This window comes from Dermacentor albipictus, chromosome 1 (genome assembly GCF_038994185.2).
Source record: "Dermacentor albipictus isolate Rhodes 1998 colony chromosome 1, USDA_Dalb.pri_finalv2, whole genome shotgun sequence".
NCBI classification, from domain to species: domain Eukaryota; kingdom Metazoa; phylum Arthropoda; class Arachnida; order Ixodida; family Ixodidae; genus Dermacentor; species Dermacentor albipictus.
In genome coordinates this window covers 425,277,165-425,296,250 of record NC_091821.1, presented here as the reverse complement: position 1 = coordinate 425,296,250, position 19,086 = coordinate 425,277,165, and the positions used below count along the sequence as shown (strand labels likewise).

Sequence of the window (19,086 nt, the reverse complement as noted above, 5' to 3'; positions counted from 1 at the left end):
GAAATGCTGCGCGACGACATCATCCAGCCGTCGAAAAGCCCGTGGGCATCCCCTGTTGTCCTGGTGAAGAAAAAGGACGGAACCCTACGTTTCTGCGTCGATTATCGTCGTCTGAACAAGATCACGAAGAAGGACGTATACCCCCTTCCACGGATAGACGACGCATTGGATCGGCTCTGCAACGCTAAGTACTTCTCGTCGATGGATCTCAAGTCTGGCTACTGGCAAATAGAAGTCGACGAGAGAGATCGCGAAAAGACCGCCTTCATCACGCCAGACGGCCTCTACGAGTTCAAGGTCATGCCATTCGGACTCTGCTCGGCACCTGCAACTTTCCAGCGCGTCATGGACACGGTGTTAGCAGGATTGAAGTGGCAGACCTGCCTTGTTTACTTGGATGACGTCGTCATCTTCGCCGAAAATTTCGACGATCACCTTAGGCGGCTTACGACAGTATTAGAGGCCATCAAGTCATCAGGGCTCACTCTGAAGCCAGAAAAATGCCGCTTCGCTTACGACGAGCTTCTGTTCCTAGGCCACGTCATCAGTAAATCCGGAGAACGCCCCGACCCCCAGAAAACAGCTGCCATCGCAAAGTTTCCGCAGCCCACCGACAAGAAGGCAGTGCGTAGATTCCTTGGCATGTGTGCCTACTACAGGCGCTTTGTCAAGGACTTTTCACGCATCGCCGAGCCGTTGACACGTCTAACTAAATGTGATGTTGAGTTCAAGTGGGAAACGCCCCAGGCCGACGCATTTGAAGAACTCAAACGACGCATGCAGTCGCCGCCTGTACTTGCGCACTTCGACGATTACGCCGATACAGAAATCCATACTGACGCCAGTAGCCTAGGCCTCGGTGCCGTTCTAGTCCAGAGGAGAAACGGGGTCGAACAGGTGATAGCTTACGCTAGCCGGTCGCTGTCAAAAGCGGAAGGCAACTATTCTACGACCGAAAAGGAATGCCTCGCCATCGTTTGGGCTACAGCTAAATTTCGCCCTTATCTTTATGGCAGGCCATTCAAAGTCGTCAGTGACCATCACGCGTTGTGTTGGCTAGCGAGTATAAAGGATCCTTCAGGACGACTGGCGCGGTGGAGCCTCAGACTACAAGAATACGACATCACTGTAACCTACAAGTCCGGACGAAAACACTCCGATGCCGATTGCCTATCACGCGCCCCCATTGACCTGCCGCCGCAAGATGACGAAGATGACGACGCCTTCCTTGGCATGATAAGCGCGGAAGACTTCGCTGAACAGCAACGGGCAGACCCGGAGCTAAAAGGCCTGGTGGAATATTTGGAAGGGCACACCGACGTTGTCCCCAGGGCATTTAAGCGCGGATTATCTTCCTTCACGCTTCAAAACAATCTCCTCGTGAAGAAGAACTTTTCACCAGTCCGCGCCAACTACCTTCTTGTTGTCCCGTCAGGACTTCGTCCAGAAGTATTGCACGCCCTACATGACGATCCGACCGCTGGACACCTCGGTTTTTCCCGGACACTATCGAGGATACAAGAAAAGTATTATTGGCCGTGCCTGACCGCCGACGTCGCCCGTTATGTCAGAACATGCCGAGACTGTCAGCGACGCAAGACACCGCCAACAAGGCCAGCCGGATTACTACAGCCAATCGAGCCTCCTTGCCGACCATTTCAGCAGATCGGGATGGACTTGCTGGGACCCTTTCCGACGTCAACAACCGGAAATAAGTGGATCGTAGTGGCGACAGACTACCTTACCCGCTTCGCTGAAACTAAAGCACTGCCGAAAGGTAGCGCAGCCGAAGTGGCAAAATTCTTTGTCGAAAACAACCTGCTTCGACACGGCGCCCCAGAAGTCCTCATCACCGACAGAGGAACGGCCTTTACAGCAGAGCTCACCCAAGCCATTCTGAAATACAGTCAGACAAGGCACAGGAGGACCACGGCCTACCACCCGCAGACGAATGGTCTTACGGAGCGGCTGAATAAGACCCTCGCCGACATGCTAGCGATGTACGTCGACGTCGAACACAAGACCTGGGATGCCGTCCTGCCGTACGTAACATTCGCTTACAACACGGCGGTGCAAGAAACAACACAGATCACGCCGTTTAAGCTGGTTTACGGCAGGAACCCGACGACGACGCTCGACGCCATGCTGCCCCACGTCACTGACGAAGAGAATGTTGACGTCGCTAGCTATCTCCAGCGCGCCAAAGAAGCCCGACAGCTCGCCCGCCTACGGATCAAGAACCAACAGAGGACCGACAGCCGACACTACAACCTCCGACGACGCTTTGTTGAGTACCAGCCCGGAGACCGTGTTTGGGTTTGGACACCGATACGCCGACGAGGACTCAGTGAGAAACTACTCCGACGCTATTTCGGACCCTACAAGGTCATCCGACGTATTGGCGCTCTGGACTATGAGGTCGTGCCAGACGGCATTTCGCATTCACAGCGACGTCGCGCACGACCTGAAGTGGTCCACGTGGTGCGTCTTAAACCATTTTACGGACGCTAACGAACTTTCCTTATTTTGTTTTTTTTCTTTGCTATGAGTGCTTACTTATTACTTTCGTTTGTTTGCAGCATCGGGTCGATGCTTTTTAAGAGGGGGGTATTGACACGTGTACTTGTCTTTATCGGGCGACAAGTATTGTCGCCTAAAGAAATGTTATCGCACAGCGCGGGACGCGCCTGCATGTGTCCGGGGTTTCTGGAAAGTTATCGATTCTTCTATCCGCTGTCTGTTGTCGCCGAACGTTGTGTTGTCTGGTTTCATCGCTTGACGCGAATGGTGTAGAACATTTTGGAAGGCATGCGGGTCCCAACGTTTAATCTGGAACATTCGATGATTGCTGTATAAAAGCCGACGCGCTTGACCCGCTGATCAGATTTTCGACGATCGCCGACTGTGTTCGCCGCTATCGTTGTGCTTTAAGTGTAGCCTGTTTTGTGGGCACAGGTTCGCCCAATAAAAGCTAGTTCTGTCTTTCACAGTACTGCTACTGTGTTCTCTCTTTACCGTCACTCCCATGTGATAATATTACAATCTGGGTGACCACAGGTTCAGACGGCGCCATTCAAGACGCACTACAGGAAGCCGTAAATATAGTTCAAGAGTATGCGACAGCCGGAGGACTCACATGCGCAGCTGAGAAGTCGGAGCTCCTGCTTGTATTCAAAAAACGGAACAAGGACGATATTCCACCAGCCATCACATTGCATCTCAATGGCAACGTTATTCCAAGGGTAGACAGACTACGTGTACTAGGACTTCACATACAACACAACGGTAAGGCCACACATACCCTACACGTGCTCCGCCAACAAGTTACCCAAATAACGCACATGATAAAGCGCATTACAAACCGCCGACAAGGACTGAAAGAAAAAGACGTACTCCGAATCGTGCAAGCCCTCATAATTAGCCGATTAACCTACCACCTCCCCTATCATAATCTGACTCAGACTGAGATGCACCAGATGGACACCCTCATCCGTACGCCACTAAAGGCAGCGCTGGGACTACCCCAACATGCGTCTACGCAGCTCCTACTACGACTCGGGGTGCAAAACACCATCCGCGAACTAGTTGAAGGTCATTTTAACAGTCAATTGCAACGTCTGCAACGAACAATGCAAGGGTGCCACATTCTATCCCGGCTAGGATACCAAATACCAAGAAAACCACAACAGGAAAACCGCAAACTTCTTCCGCTTAGCATTCGCAACAAAATTCACGTGGCCCCAATTCCCCGGAATATGCACCCTGACCGTTATAAAGGTCGACGAAAAGCAAGAGCACAAGCCCTGGCTCGCCTATTTGGCGATGACAAATCAGACACTCCAGTCCTATACACTGACGTGGCCGGCTACCCACAAAAACGTGCCCTATGTCTAGTCGTACTAGATAGTGCAGACATTCTGAGAGCTTCGGCCACGCTCAACACTGCGGACAGTGGCATGGCGGAAGAGGCTGCTATTGCCCTAGCCATCGTACACGCTTCAACCATGCCGGCGCCGGATGGACCTATCACAGTGGTCACTGATTCTCAGACCGCCTGCAGGACTTTGGCACAAGGGAAGGTGACACCCTAGACACACCGCATCCTTACATCATTACACCCCTCAGCGTTACACAGGGTGCGTATCGTCTGGACACCTCGACACGCCTCTCTCCATGGTAATGAACGCGCTAATGCGGTAGCCCGAGAGCTCGCTAACCGGGCGCCATTGGAAGAGCTGTCCAACCCAGATGACGCACCGACAGAACCACTGAACTACACTGAAACTCTACAATATTACAGAGACACCAGGAGACACTTCCCTCCACCACATAATTCCCTTAATCGAGAAGATGCCGTCGCGTGGCGACAGCTTCAAACTAATTCATTTCCCTGCCTCTTTAACTTCACCTCTTCCACCCCACACAATATCCCTCATACTGTCCCTATTGTGGAGCAAAGCCCACAGTATATCATTGCACCTGGGAGTGCCCACACCCTCCGGGCTACCCCCCTATTCCTTCACCTTCCCCTTCCTCCTGGGAATATACTTCAATAAAACTTCGTGCTGGGCTAGTTGGTGATGCATTCTTTAAAACTGATGGTAGCGCTAAAAAGGAACGGACACACGAAGAAAAGACGACACGACGACGAAGAAACGCTACTGACAACTGGTTTATTTTTCGCAAGAATTCTATATTTAAAAGAATCGCAACACATGCGCACAACCGAACTACACCAGCCTTCTTTATCGCCATATCAAAAACAATGTCATGCACGCGAAGCGAGATGATAAAACTCCCGAGCAGCAAGAAGTGAACACATGACCAATTGAAGAAAAGCCATACCGTTACGGTTTTTTAAATTTCCCCAGAAGTGTGCGCTCAGCCGAGTACAAATTAATTGAAGCATCGCTGATGCACAGACCCGCCTTTTCTTGTATGTGGAAAGCTTCCAGCAAAACTCTAGCTTTTGCGCTTGCACTTCTGCCCAGAACCTTTGCTTCTTTAAACCGTGGCACGCACTCGCAAACTATCACATGCGAAACTAAATTCGCAAGTTTGTCTTGTTTTGTTATGTTTTGAGAGTGTTCCCTTAAGCGGTCATTCAGGCAACGCCCCGTCTGCCCGATATAGCACTTGCCGCAGGACAGGGGAATAAGGTATACCACTCCTAGGGCACAGCTGACGAAGACATCTTCATGCTGCTTTTTGCAACCGCGCTGACCTTCACCGCAGATGCGGGGGCACAGCCTCGCCAACTTGTTTGGCGCACAAAAAACAAGCGGCACGTTGTGCCTGCTGGCCACCTTTTTGAGGTTGTGTGAAACCTTATGAATGTAAGGCATCACCTCAGGTTTGGTCTTCACGCGTTCAGGTGCAGCCTTCATTCGTCGGGGCCCAAATTTCTTGAGGAGGGTATCAGCGACAGCTACGAGGACCGAGCAAGGGAAACCTGCGGCCAATAGCCTGCGAACCTGATAGTCAAAACTAAAAGGCATTTCGTGCGGGCACGACTTTTGAAGCGCCGATTCCATGCAGAGCGATGCAATTGCTCTTTTCACGGTCTTTGAGTGGGATGATTTATAGGGCAAAAGTTCTTTCTTTGCACGTGGGAAATACCCCCAACAGGTGTGTCCCTTAGTTATCCTCAGCCTGAGGTCTAAAAAACGTATCTCGCTATTTTGCGGAAGTTCATGGGTAAAAGCCAGGCCTTTACCATGGTCATTAAAGGTAATTAAGACCTGTTGTACAGACTCTTCAAAAGAAATGTCATTACGATCTTTTAAAAAGATCAAAAAATCGTCGACATACCTAAAAACTTTTAAAACCGGGCCTCCAATAAAATCTTGATCCAAAAGGCGATCAACATGGGCTAAAAAGATGTCGCACAAGATAGGTGCAACACAGGACCCTATACAAATGCCATTGCGCTGCAGAAAAGGCTGCTTGTCAAAAAGGATAAAAGTGACACTCAGGTAAAATTCTAAAAGCTTTAAAAAATCATCAAGAGACACTCCTGCTGTGGACTGAAAAGAGAGTTCGCCTGAATTTTCGACAGCTTCCTTCAAAGCAACTAAGAGTTCAGGTTGAGGGACTGAATAAAATAAATCCTCAACATCCACAGAGAAAGCATAACCGACACGGCGGTTATTCCGGAGAAAGTTCGTAACTTCTTGGGATTTTTTGGTCAGGAAGGGGTCGTTCACTTTTATCAACTTCAGTTTACTTAGCAGAAAGCGGCTGACACATTGCTGCCAGGTTCCGTTCTCACTAATAATCGTCCTAAAAGGAATACCGGGTTTGTGGGTTTTTGCTGTGAAGAAGGCATTCAAGGAGTTACCTCTGCAAATGGAGATATCATTGCCTAATTTTGTCAGATTCAACTCTTTGCAGAAGTTCGTGAACCTGGTTTTTACACGCACATCGCTTTTCTTTACTCGCACAAAGTTCTTCTCTACTGCTTGCAAGGCTTTTTCCTTGTACATGCCCGCGTGCAGGACGACGAAGCCTCCGTCTTTGTCCGCTTCTAAAAGAGAGAGCTTGTGTTCCTTGAAATGTGCAACAATCCCGTTTAACGCACGTCTCGAGGTACGACTGGCCGTGTTGGGAACAACCTTTGCGATGCTGTCTACTCCCTCAAGAAGGCACCTCTCACGGTCTTCTCCTTTAACCTTCTGGGCGATGTTTCCATTAGTGGCGAGCAGGTCGTGCACTGGCACAAATGCATCAACAGCGTATTTTGGCCCTTTTTGCAAAACTTGCTGAACCTTCTCGGGAATCGTGACATCCCCTACAACCACAACTGCCTTCTTGGGTGCACGCTCATTTCTTGCAACATTACTGAGAAGATGCTTAAGTAAGAATGACCAATTTACCTCTGTGATTTGAGCAGCCTGAGATTTGAAGGCACGATACATCCGTGCAGCGAGCCACTCTGGGTATTGGGTATTGCAGGCCAGGTGTAGCCAGTCTTGGAAGAGCCTTACTTGGCGCCAGACCTCTGCTCTGAGAATCTTGCACAGTCTTTTAACATGGGCCCAGGAAGGCTTCATCGGGCCGAAGAGCGCGACAACTTCATTCGGTATCCAGCCTTTCCGAAGGCAGAAGGCTAGTCGTCGTGCGCGGCAAGTGGCATTGACGATGTGGCTCAGAAGAAGGTTGATGAACGAGGGTGACGTGACGTGAGACGCCGAAGGTGAAAACACAAAAAAACACACAAAAAGATGGGCCCACTGTACTAGAAATATACTTCAATAAAACTTGGTGCTGGGCTAGTTGGTGATGCATTCTTTAAAACTTATGGTAGCGCTAAAAAGGAACGGACACGCGAAGAAAAGACGACACGACGACGAAGAAACGCTACTGACCACTGGTTAAGACCAGTTGTCAGTCAGGAAGGGGTCGTTCACTTTTATCGACTTCAGTTTACCTAGCAGAAAGCGGCTGACACATTGCTGCCAGGTTCCGTTCTCACTAATAATCGTCCTAAAAGGAATACCGGGTTTGTGGGATTTTGCTGCGAAGAAGGCATTCAAGGAGTTACCGCTAGGAGTTACCGCTATTCAAGGAATGACCGCTTAAGGGAACACTCTCAAAACATAACAAAACAAGACAAACTTGCGAATTTAGTTTCGCATGTGATAGTTTGCGAGTGCGTGCCACGGTTTAAAGAAGCAAAGGTTCTGGGCAGAAGTGCAAGTGCAAAAGCTAGAGTTTTGCTGGAAGCTTTCCACATACAAGAAAAGGCGGGTCTGTGCGTCAGCGATGCTTCAATTAATTTGTACTCGGCTGAGCGCACACTTCTGGGGAAATTTAAAAAACCGTAACGGTATGGCTTTTCTTCAATTGGTCATGTGTTCACTTCTTGCTGCTCGGGAGTTTTATCATCTCGCTTCGCGTGCATGACATTGTTTTTGATATGGCGATAAAGAAGGCTGGTGTAGTTCGGTTGTGCGCATGTGTTGCGATTCTTTTAAATATAGAATTCTTGCGAAAAATAAACCAGTTGTCAGTAGCGTTTCTTCGTCGTCGTGTCGTCTTTTCTTCGTGTGTCCGTTCCTTTTTAGCGCTACCATCAGTTTTAAAGAATTCCTCCTGGGAGACTGCGCTGACCAGCTCAGACCCGCAAGAGCAGCGACGGGTGATCCGGCGGGCACGCGGAGTGGCGCGAGCCAATGGGGCCCTGAACTAAGGGCTCCACCCTGCGAGGAAGTCGCCCAAACTCATGTTCAATAAATGTTTTCTCCCTCTCTCTCTCTCTACCTCGTGTACTCGTGAATCGCCGTGACAATTTGGTGAAGCAGCGGGGTACCAGAAGCGCTGTACAACGGCGCTCCGCAGTGGTCGTCGAGTCGCGGGCATCAAGATGACAGACGGGACAGTGTCCACGCCCGCGCCGGCCAGTACGACGCTTGCACCAGCCATGACAACAACTTCAGCAATAGTCCTTGCACACCATAAAGACCCAAGGACGTTTAGCGGTACGGATGAAGTTGACGTCAGAGATTGGATTCCGATTATGAGCGCATCAGTGAGATCAATCGTTGGGACCGAGCGCTGATGCTGGCGAACGCGCTATTTTATCTCAGAGGAACTGCGAAGGTGTAGCTCGAGATCCACAAGGCGGAGATTAGAAGTTGAGACACTTTCAAATAAAAAACTTGGGGCCTTGTTTGGGAAGCCCATGGGTCGAAAGGCAGCCGCACCGAAAGAGCTACCCATCCGCGCTAAGACGTCCACTGAACCATATATATCCTACACTCATGACGTCTTGGCTTTTTGCCGTAATGTCTACAGTGGCATGACAGAGTCGGACAAGGTTGGTCACGTGCTGAAGTGAATCGCGGACCATGCGTTCAACCTATTACAGTGGCGAAATTGCCTGACTGTCGACGAAATTATTGAAGAATGCCGGAGTTGTGAGCAAGCCAAAAGACAGCGTATTGCGAGGACAGCCTCTCGGTTACCGAGTACCACTCCGACGTCATCATGTGAAGACGGAAGGGTCTTTCGTCGACAGTCGTCGTCGGTGTCGGAACTTACACGAATCGTTCGTCGGGGAATCGAAGCAATTGCTCCTGCTCTTCCCAACAGCGGCCATGGCAATTTTGACGTGCCAGCCGTTTCTCTGGTCCAGTCCATTGTGTGGGAAAAACTCGGCAACTTAGGTTTTGCCATCCGCCCCATTGCTCATTCTCGGACACCTGACGTTTGCCCTAGATCGCCGTCTCGCCGCAGATAGCTACCCCAGGAACAACGGTTCTATCCTCGCTCCAGGAATCCGGCTGAATGGTGGACGGCAGATGATGGGCCGATTTGTTTTAACTGCCGCCGTATCGTTCACGTTTCACGCCACTGCAACCACCACTGGGTGTCACCGTTCACCCGGGATGACACTGCCAGCCGCACCGACAACTACCGCAGTTTTCAGCCCACTCAGCCATACAACAATGTTAGCTATCGCCACTTCCAGCATTTTGAGCCATACTACTTCGATGCCACCCCTATGCCGCACAGCAGCTTCCCGTTGCACCGAGGTCACCAGTCCCGTTCGTCGCAAGCGCGTCGTCCTTCGTCTCCTTCGCCTCTACGACTACGCCCGACATCGCTGCTCAACCTACGACTGGGAAACTGAGATGCAGCTCTTAGAGATGAGGCTGCTTCTTCGACTTTCACCTCCAATCCTCTCCTCGTATTGCCGACACGACGAAACTTGATAGACGTTGACATTCACGGCTTAACTGTTACCGCACTCGTCGGTACTGGGGCACAAATCTCCGTGACGAGTAATCAACTTCGTCGACGCCTCAGTAACGTACTTACACCCGCCGCTACTGGTATTATTTGCGTCGCTGATGGAAGAAGCCCCGCGGTCATCCGAATGTGCACAGCTCATATCACCATCGGCGGTCACGGCATATCTGTTTTGTTTACTGTCAAGAAGCAATGCCCCAATGACGTCATTCTCGAGCTCGATTTCTTGTCGGCGCATGCCATCCTCATTGACTGTCCAACCGGCGTCCTTCAAACTGAGCTTCCTCAAGTTGCTGATGTTCCACCTTCAACGTCACACCGCTTATGCTCCGTCGATTACGTTCGGCTGTCACCGCAAGCCGCCACGTGTATTGCCTTGACGACAGCATCACCCGTCCCCGGCGGCGACTACATCGTATCTCTTGTTTGATCCGCACCGATGGCACCGGCTGTAGGAACCTCAGTGCTGACGCCCGTTATTGCAACTGGGTCGCAAGCCCCAAGGGTAGCGTTGGCCTGGCGGCCTGGGGCACACTGGAAGCATCCGAAGGTCCCAGCAAAGCATGAGGCGACTGCTAACAGAACAACTTGTTTATTCTAGCATCGCAAAGAGCGGGCGGTCAGGTCGACCGAAGTAGAGAGACGGGAGAGCACGTTGCTCAACAGAAGAAATCGGAGCCTCTCTCCTGGCGTCCGGGGGCAGCTGCTCTTATACTCTCGGAGTTGAGAGCAAGAGGGAAGGTCACGGGACTACACCACGTGACAGCGGCGACGGACGGACTGATAGACACGTTGGGACAAGGAGGTGACGCATCAGCCGGGCCGGCGCCGGTCAGACCTCCTCGCTTCACACTGGGGGAGCTCCTCTCCCCGGCTGCCGCGCTTTGACAAGCGTGGGCACACACACACACACGCACACACAAAGACACGTGGCACTGAACAAGCCGGGACGCGCTCGGCGGGGCGCGCTCGCGGCCGCTCCGAACGGGCCAAAATGTCCGCCGCTTGGAACGAAGCTCCGGCGTACGTTGCATCCGCGCTGGCTTTACCGCGCGTCGTAGGCGAAACGTAACAGACCGCCCCGCCGGGGGAAGGAGATCCCGATGGTCAGGGGACTGCATCCGCTGTCCGGAGGGATGTCGCTCGATGATGCTCATAACCGAAGTCGGTCGTCCCTCGGCGTTTCTTGAGCGCAGCGCACCGAGAAGGCCTCGTTCTCACGTTCAGGTTCACAGAGGACACTGCAAAGTGACTTCGGGAGAGTTCTCATTTTTCTCTCGTTCCCAGCAAGCGTTAGAACTACGCCGAAACTCAGCCGCTCAGTCAGCAAGCACGGCACAACCCTCACTAAGCCATGCCAGGCTTAGTGAGGGTTGTGCCACCCACAGTGAATTCGACTGTGGGTGGTACACTGAGCTGTGTAACAGCTTTACCCCACACCTTTCGAGAAAGGCTGTCGTCAAAGCGCTAGTAAACACTGTGCCCTGATCTGATTGGATTTCCGCAGGAAAACCAACTCGCGCAAATATGGACAGTAGTGCATTGACTATCTCAACTGAGCTGAGTTCTTTAAGCGGCACTGCTTCAGGGAACTTTGTCGCTGGGCAGATCACAGTCAAAATGTGTCTGTACCCCGTGGCTGTTACCGGCAGAGGTCCCACTGTATCAATAACGAGCCGTCTAAAAGGCTCCGTAATGATAGGTACCAACTTCAACGGCGCCCTCGATTTGTCCCCTGGTTTGCCCACCCGCTGACAGGTGTCGCATGTCTTCACAAAGTGGTCTGCGTCCCGAAAACACCCTGGCCAATAGTACTCTTGCAAGAGACGGTCCTTAGTTTTCTTAACTCCTAGGTGTCCGGACCACGAACCCCCATGCGACAAGCGCAACAGATCCTGACGATAGCACTGGGGCACGATCAGCTGATTGAACTCTACTCCCCTGCGGTCTACATACTTCCGGTACAGGACCCCACCTCTTTCCACAAAGCGAGCATTTTTCTTGGCGATACCTTCCTTGACAATGCAGCGTATGTTTTCTAGGCTGCCATCCTTCTTTTGCTCGGCTATCAAAGCCGACCGGCTGACTTTTAGCAACCTATTAAGTCCGTCTGACGTAGGCGCGATGAGCAAATCTGCAGATAGCTCTTCTAACTTTCCCGCATCGGGAATTTCCTCTCCAGTATCTGGTGCCTTTAACGCTACAGGCTCAATTTTATTCAGTTCGGGCGTGCTCTGAATATCACCTTGCTGCGCCTCTGACCCTTTCTCATCGTTCGACAACGTCGGCCCCGCAACTACCGCCTTTGCAGCGAGCTCCCGAACCTTCGATCTGGTTAAGGCCTGAACGCTAGCCTCACCAAACAAAAGCCCCTTCTCGCGCAGGAGGTGATCGGACCTGTTAGAAAATAGGTACGGGTACTGGGGGGGCAGCATAGATGACACTGCCGCCTCCGTCTCAAGTGCTCCGAAAGGTCCTTCAATAAGCACTTTTGCTACGGGCAGACACACGCTATGAGCTTCCACGGCTTGCTTGATCCATGCGCACTCGCCCGTGAACATATCGGGTTCTACGTAAGAAGGGTGAACTACATCCATCGTAGCTGCGGAATCGCGAAGCACTCGGCACTCCTTCCCGTTCACGAGGAGGTCTCGCATGTAAGGCTCGAGAAGCTTCATGTTCTCGTCAGTGCTGCATAATGACAAAAACACTACTTTTGCTTTTGTTTCCGGACACTGCGCCGAAAAGTGACCCGGCTTCTGGCACGTATAACAAACGCGCGCTTGCCTCGTCTCGAACCGCTTTCTGCGTTCGGCTTCGGCTGCCGCCGTCTCCTTACGTTCGGTCGGACTGCTTTCACTCGCGTCCGCACTACGTGTGTCCCCCTTTGCTCTCATGGGCGTAAACTTCGGCCTCTCAAACTTGGAGCCAAATTCACCCTTTTGACCGTCCTTAGCTCCGCGAGCCCGACGCGTCACAAACTCTTCGGCTAGCTCAGCGGCTCTAGCCACCGTACTAACGTCTGGCCTATCCAAGACCCAGTAGCGCACGTTCTCAGGTAACCGACTATAAAACTGTTCTAGCCCGAAACACTGCAGAACTTTCTCGTGGTCACCAAACGCTTTCTCTTCTTTGAGCCACTCCTGCATGTTTGACATAAGCCTGTAGGCAAACTCTGTATACGACTCACTTTTGCCTTTCTCATTTTCTCGAAACTTCCGACGGAACGCCTCCGCGGACAGCCTGTACTTTTTTAGCAGACTCGATTTCACTTTGTCGAAATCCTCTGCCTCCTCTCTCTCTCCAAGCGAGCGACTACGTCGGCCGCCTCGCCGGGTAACAAAGTGAGCAAGCGCTGTGGCCACGTTTCCCGAGAGAACCCCTGCTTCTCGCACGTTCGCTCAAAGTTAACCAGGAACAAACCAATGTCCTCTCCAAGCTTAAACGGCCGCATCAGGTCAGTCATTTTAAACAATACTCGTTCTCCTGCACCGTGTGCCTGACTTCCATTACGAGCGCGTTCCATCTCCACCTCGAGACGCTTCATTTCCAAAGCGTGTTGACGGTCACGCTCTTCTTTTTCTTTCTCGTTTCGTTCTTTTCGTTCAAGCCCATCTCTCTCTCTCTGTTCTTTACGTTCAAGCTCATCTTTCTCTCTCTGTTCTTTACGTTCAAGCTCATCTTTCTCTCTCTGTTCTTTACGTTCAAGCTCCTGTCTTTTTGCAGTCTCCCTCTCCTCAATGGTCTCAAGGCATTCCGACAGCTCGTCATCCTCAGCTCCTAACTCAAGAATAACCCTTAGCAGTTCTGGTTTTCTGAGTTTGTCTGAGACATCCAGACCCAACTCTCTTGCAAGCTCCAACAATTTCGGTTTGCGCAACGACTTCAAATCCATGGCTGCTCTGAATGCTGCTTTCTCTACTGCCTACTATTGTCTTGCCGCAAACTAACCCGGCAGCAACGACAACCACAATTACCAGCTCTGTTTCTGACACTAACAAAAGCCTGGCAAAACTCAGAAGAAGAAAGTCCCGCACTCACCAAACCTCGCAGCCAAGATTTCAGCGCAGTCGTTCCGCTGCAGGCAACCAGTCATCACACAGGGCTCGTTGCACTGCTCCCGGATGGTCGTTGTGCTGCTCAGCATACAGTCAACCGCATTTCTTCGCTGCTGGCCTCCGTTGTCGCGATCTCACCGCTGGCAACCAGATGTTTGGACCGCACCGATGGCACCGGCTGTTGGAATCTCAGCGCTGCCACCAGCTGTCGGAACCTCAGTGCTGACACCCGTTGTTGCAACCGGACCGTTGGCGCCCGTTATTGCAAATGGGTCGCAAGCCCCAAGGGTAGCGTTGGCCTGGCGGCCTGGGGCACACTGGAAGCATCCGAAGGTCCCAGCAAAGCATGAGGCGACTGCTAACAGAACAACTTGTTTATTCTAGCATCGCAAAGAGCGGGCGGTCAGGTCGACCGAAGTAGAGAGACGGGAGAGCACGTTGCTCAACAGAAGAAATCGGAGCCTCTCTCCTGGCGTCCGGGGGCAGCTGCTCTTATACTCTCGGAGTTGAGAGCAAGAGGGAAGGTCACGGGACTACACCACGTGACAGCGGCGACGGACGGACTGATAGACACGTTGGGACAAGGAGGTGACGCATCAGCCCGGCCGGCGCCGGTCAGACCTCCTCGCTTCACACTGGGGGAGCTCCTCTCCCCGGCTGCCGCGCTTTGACAAGCGTGGGCACACACACACACACGCACACACAAAGACACGTGGCACTGAACAAGCCGGGACGCGCTCGGCGGGGCGCGCTCGCGGCCGCTCCGAACGGGCCAAAATGTCCGCCGCTTGGAACGAAGCTCCGGCGTACGTTGCATCCGCGCTGGCTTTACCGCGCGTCGTAGGCGAAACGTAACACTCTACTAGTTGGCATGCTGTTGGCCCAAATATTGCTGTGTCACTCACCCTCGTTACTGCTGTCGACAATCACGTGCGGAGAAAGGTGTGCGGAGTTTTGTGGGATTATACTCGTACTTCCGCCGCTTTCTATTCAATTTCGCCAGCATAACCTGACTACTAATCAACCTTTTAAAGAACGTCCCTTTCTCGTGTAGCCACGACCAAGTGGCTGCATTCTCGGTGCTGACCAACTTGCTCAGTTCACCGCCCATATTGACTCACTTCGACCGATCAGCGATAAGTTCGTACATACGCTAGTGGGTATGGAATCGGCGCCGACGTCACTCAGCACCAGCACGGCTAAGCACGTGTTATTGCATACGCCAGTCACCTTCTCTCCAAGTTTCAACGGAACTATTCGATCACGGAACGCGAGTGCCTTGCGTTGGTTTGGGCTGTCGCGAAATATCTCCCGTATCTGCACGGCCGTGCATTTTCGGTTGTTACCGACCACCACGCTCTTTGTTGGCTGTCATCGCTCAAGGAGCCAACTGGTCGCCTTGGTCGCTGGGCTCTCAGACTACAGGAACATACATTTGAGGTAATTCATGTCTTGCAGGCTACATCGTGATGCCGATTGGCTTTCGGGCCATCCGGTGGACCCTGCTAGCCTCGTAAGTCATGACAATGATTCCTGTGTGCTCACCCTATACGATTTACGCGACATCGCCACCGAACAGCATCGGGATGAATCCCTAAAGCTCACCATTCAGCGACTGTCTTCCGCAAGTTCCGACTCTTCTCCACGTCAATATGTCCTACGCAATGAAGTTCTCTACCGTCGCAACATGAAACCTGACGGGCCGCAATTTTCGCTAATTATTCCTTGACACTTGCGTACCACCATATTTCAGCATCTACACGATTCTGCAACTGTGGAACACCTCGGCGCTTCATGCAACTGGCTGGCTTGTATCGTTCTGTGCGCCCATACGTTGCTGCCTGCGAGCGCTGTCAACCACGCAAACGTCCTGCTCTTCCACAGGCTAGCCTGCTTCAACCTGTCGACGTTCCATCAGAGCCTTTCTTTCGCGTTGACCTTGACTTGCTCGGACCTTTCCCTACGTCCGTATCCGACAACAAATGGATTCGCGTCGCAACCGACTGTTGTTAGGAATGGCCGTAGGGGGTGACAACGTGCCAGCTTTCAGCCCGCTGCACGTGTTCCAAGCCCCCCAGACGAGGCGCCTTCCGAGAACTGCGGATGACCGACAGCCACGTGGCGCGCGGTCAGCTCTGGAATGTGGTACGCCGCCGCGCCACCCGGGACGGAAAGCACAGTTCTACGAGGCCCTCGGTCGACGACACCGCGGGCTATGCTGTACCGAGAGTTCTACAAAGCCCTCTGACGTCGACTCCGGAGCCTTTGTGTGTGGGCCAAACGGCGGGGCGCTGGCACGTTTACAATGATTGGACGAACATTCCCGACCACTCGTGCTCCGTCCACGCCGAACGATGACGTCAAGCGGAGGCTTATAAGCAGCGTTTGCCGGCTGCTAGAGCGTGCTCGTGTCGTGCTCGTGTCGTACTCGTCGTTGTGAGCTGAGTGCTCGTTGTTATGCCCAAAATGTAGTAGTGAGCTGTGTGCTCGAATGCTGTTTGCTGAAAATTAATCTTGCGGGCTCCATATGGGAGTCGCGCTAGACTGCCGATGTATGTCTTGTCTTAAAATATGTTAATATGTAAATAAATCCTGTTCACCGAATTCATCTCTACGACCTTCGACTCCTTCAAATGGTGGCAGCGGCGAGGTAGTCCGACGAGTCCTACATCTGCTTGACAGCGGTAGGATCGTCCGACGAATCTAATACTATACGACCAGAAATGCCATCACGCGCGCCATGCCAGTAGCTGCACTACAGACGTTGCATAATTTCTGTTCAATGACGTCATTCTTCGACACGGGGCCCCACGTCAGCTTCTTATGTATCGTCGCCGCTGTTTCCTAGCAAAGGTTATTCACGAAATTCTTCACAGCTGCTCTACTGAACATCGCCTTACGACATCCTACCAACCACAGAGCAACGGTCTTACCAAGCGCCTCAACCGAACTCTCAAGGATATGCTGTCTATGTACGTCTCAACTGATCACCGCGATTGGGAGCCACCATACCCTACGTTACTTTTGCCTACAACTCGTCCCGGCATGACACCCTCGAGTACTCACCGTTTGTTCTCCTGTACGGTCGCAACCATGCTTTGTCCTTTCAGACGCTCCTTCCTGCTGATCCCCACGTACTCATCGTATATGCTCAGGACGTCATCTCTCGAGCCAGTATATATCGCCAGGTTGCTCATATTAGGATATGTGCGTCACAGGCCTCCCAAAAAGAGCGCTATGATAACCGGCACTGCGAATTCGAATGCACTCCGGAATATTTGGTCCTACTCTGGACGCCGTCTCGACGACAAGGACTGTGCGAGAAGCTCCTCCCTCGCCTGACCGGACCCTACAAAGTTATCAGAAAGCTCAACGATGTTGTCTAGCTCATCATTTCGCTGCCGCATCGTCCGTCTTCTTTTACGTCTACTACTGATGTCCTTGTGTCGCCGCTAAAGCCCTACTTAACCAGCAGTGCTTACTGATTTTAGGAGGCGCCATGACAGCACTCACTCCGTCGGGAGTGATGTTACGAGGCATCGCGTACGAGCGTACGATTAAAGGACCGCTTCGCCCGGTGAAGAGAAAGAAGACGGGACGTATTAATAGCGAAATATTTAGCGCGCACAATCGACAAGCACATATGAATTCGTACCAACTCGCCCAACTATCAGTTCTGCTGAAGACGGGACGTGCCGCGTCAGTTGCTGTCAGCCATTCTGCGATAGTAGCACCCTGTAAATATTCAAATATACGATTTCGCCTCTTCCCCGTGTACTCGTCAATCCCCGTGACAATATTTACATGTTTTCTAATAACAGCGCTACCTTCCAATTATGTAAAAGAGGCGATGAAAATAGACAGAGATAGCTTTTTAAGGTATCGCGGAACAACCTAAGAAAAATGGGTAAGTTGAGTGGTTTAGTACAGCCTAAAATAGTAATTTGTTATTGCGCAATCCTTGCGATTCACGATGCCAGAAGACTTCAAGGATACCATAAAGTTTGAAGAATGCCAGCATCGTACTCAACCATAAAAAGTAAGGCGTATAAATATTTGAAAATCTTTTCGTCAATTAGGGCTGGCTCACGGGATTCTACTGAATATTCAACAAGGTAACTTGCAATAAAATCAGGAAAAGACCAGTTCCGTCTATCAAGACAACAGGCTGGTTTCAGGAAAGGATATTTTGCGATAGATTCCACCAAAGTTATGGATCACGAAGTTGCAAAATTTGCCAAGTAGAATCAACCTCTGCATGCCTGAATTGCCTTTTCATAGATTACGAAAATTGATCAAGTAGAGATACTATAGCAGTCGTGGAGGCAATGAGTACTGAAAGAGAAACAGGTTGTATAGAGAAGCAGGGAGATTAAGTAGAAGTAGTTCCGGTTGGCTACCCTGCACATGAAGTAGGGATATAAAAATGGCTGCGGCTTAGCTAAGGTTAAGCCCAGGATGCGAAGCATACTAGCCTTCATTTTAAAGCGACAGCGTTAAAGAGCTCGTGTCACAGAAAAGCCGGTGTCGTCGGCGTCGGCTCAGGCGTGCGGCGCTTGCTCAGGCGCACATTTCGTTGTCGCGCCGAACGCTGCGTTGCTCGACGCTCACCGCGTCCAATGCGGGGGGCGACGGCGCGAGTTGGAGCCCCGTTTCTCCTCTGTCGTGACGTCACGGTGTCACGTGGTATTGACGGCGACACCGCTGCGCCTGAGGAGCTGGGTTGAGCTCTCGTAATATGCTTCGCATAAAAAATGGCTGTGGCTTAGCTAAGGTTAAGCCCAGGATGCGAAGCATACTAGCCTTTATTTTAACGCGACAGCGTTAAGGAGCTCGTGTCGCAGAAAAGCCGGTGTCGTCGGCGTCGGCTCAGGCGTGCGGCGCTTGCTCAGGCGCACATTTCGTTGTCGCGCCGAACGCTGCGTTGCTCGACGCTCACCGCGTCCGATGCGGGGGGCGACGCCGCGAGCGACGGCGCGAGTTGGAGCCCCATTTCTCTTCTGTCGTGACGTCACGGTGTCACGTGGTATTGAAGGCGACACCGCCGCGCCTGAGGAGCTGGGTTGAGCTCTAGTAATATGCTTCGCATAAAAGAAAAAGCGAGAAAGAAGGAGAGAAAGAGGGACGAAAACAAACAAAGCGTGTATACTACTGAGCGGCAGGGGGTGGCGTTACCAAAGTCAATTTTGAAGGCCCGTCGACTGCAGGAAACTTAGTATTGTGAATAAGGCCTTCTGCGCGGATGGTCTCTGGGTGCTCTTGCTTCGGGCATTTT

At 51.8% G+C, this 19,086-nt stretch overlaps 1 long non-coding RNA gene across 1 annotated transcript in view; it reads right to left on the bottom strand.

Moving 5' to 3' along the window:
• Nucleotides 1-17,176, bottom strand: part of LOC135896541 (uncharacterized) — a 60,965-nt gene extending 43,789 nt beyond the window's left edge. The window contains exon 1 of the long non-coding RNA XR_010562736.2: nucleotides 16,878-17,176. This is a non-coding gene — a long non-coding RNA (uncharacterized lncRNA). The remainder of the gene's footprint in view (nucleotides 1-16,877) is intronic.
• Nucleotides 17,177-19,086: the final 1,910 nt, after the last annotated feature.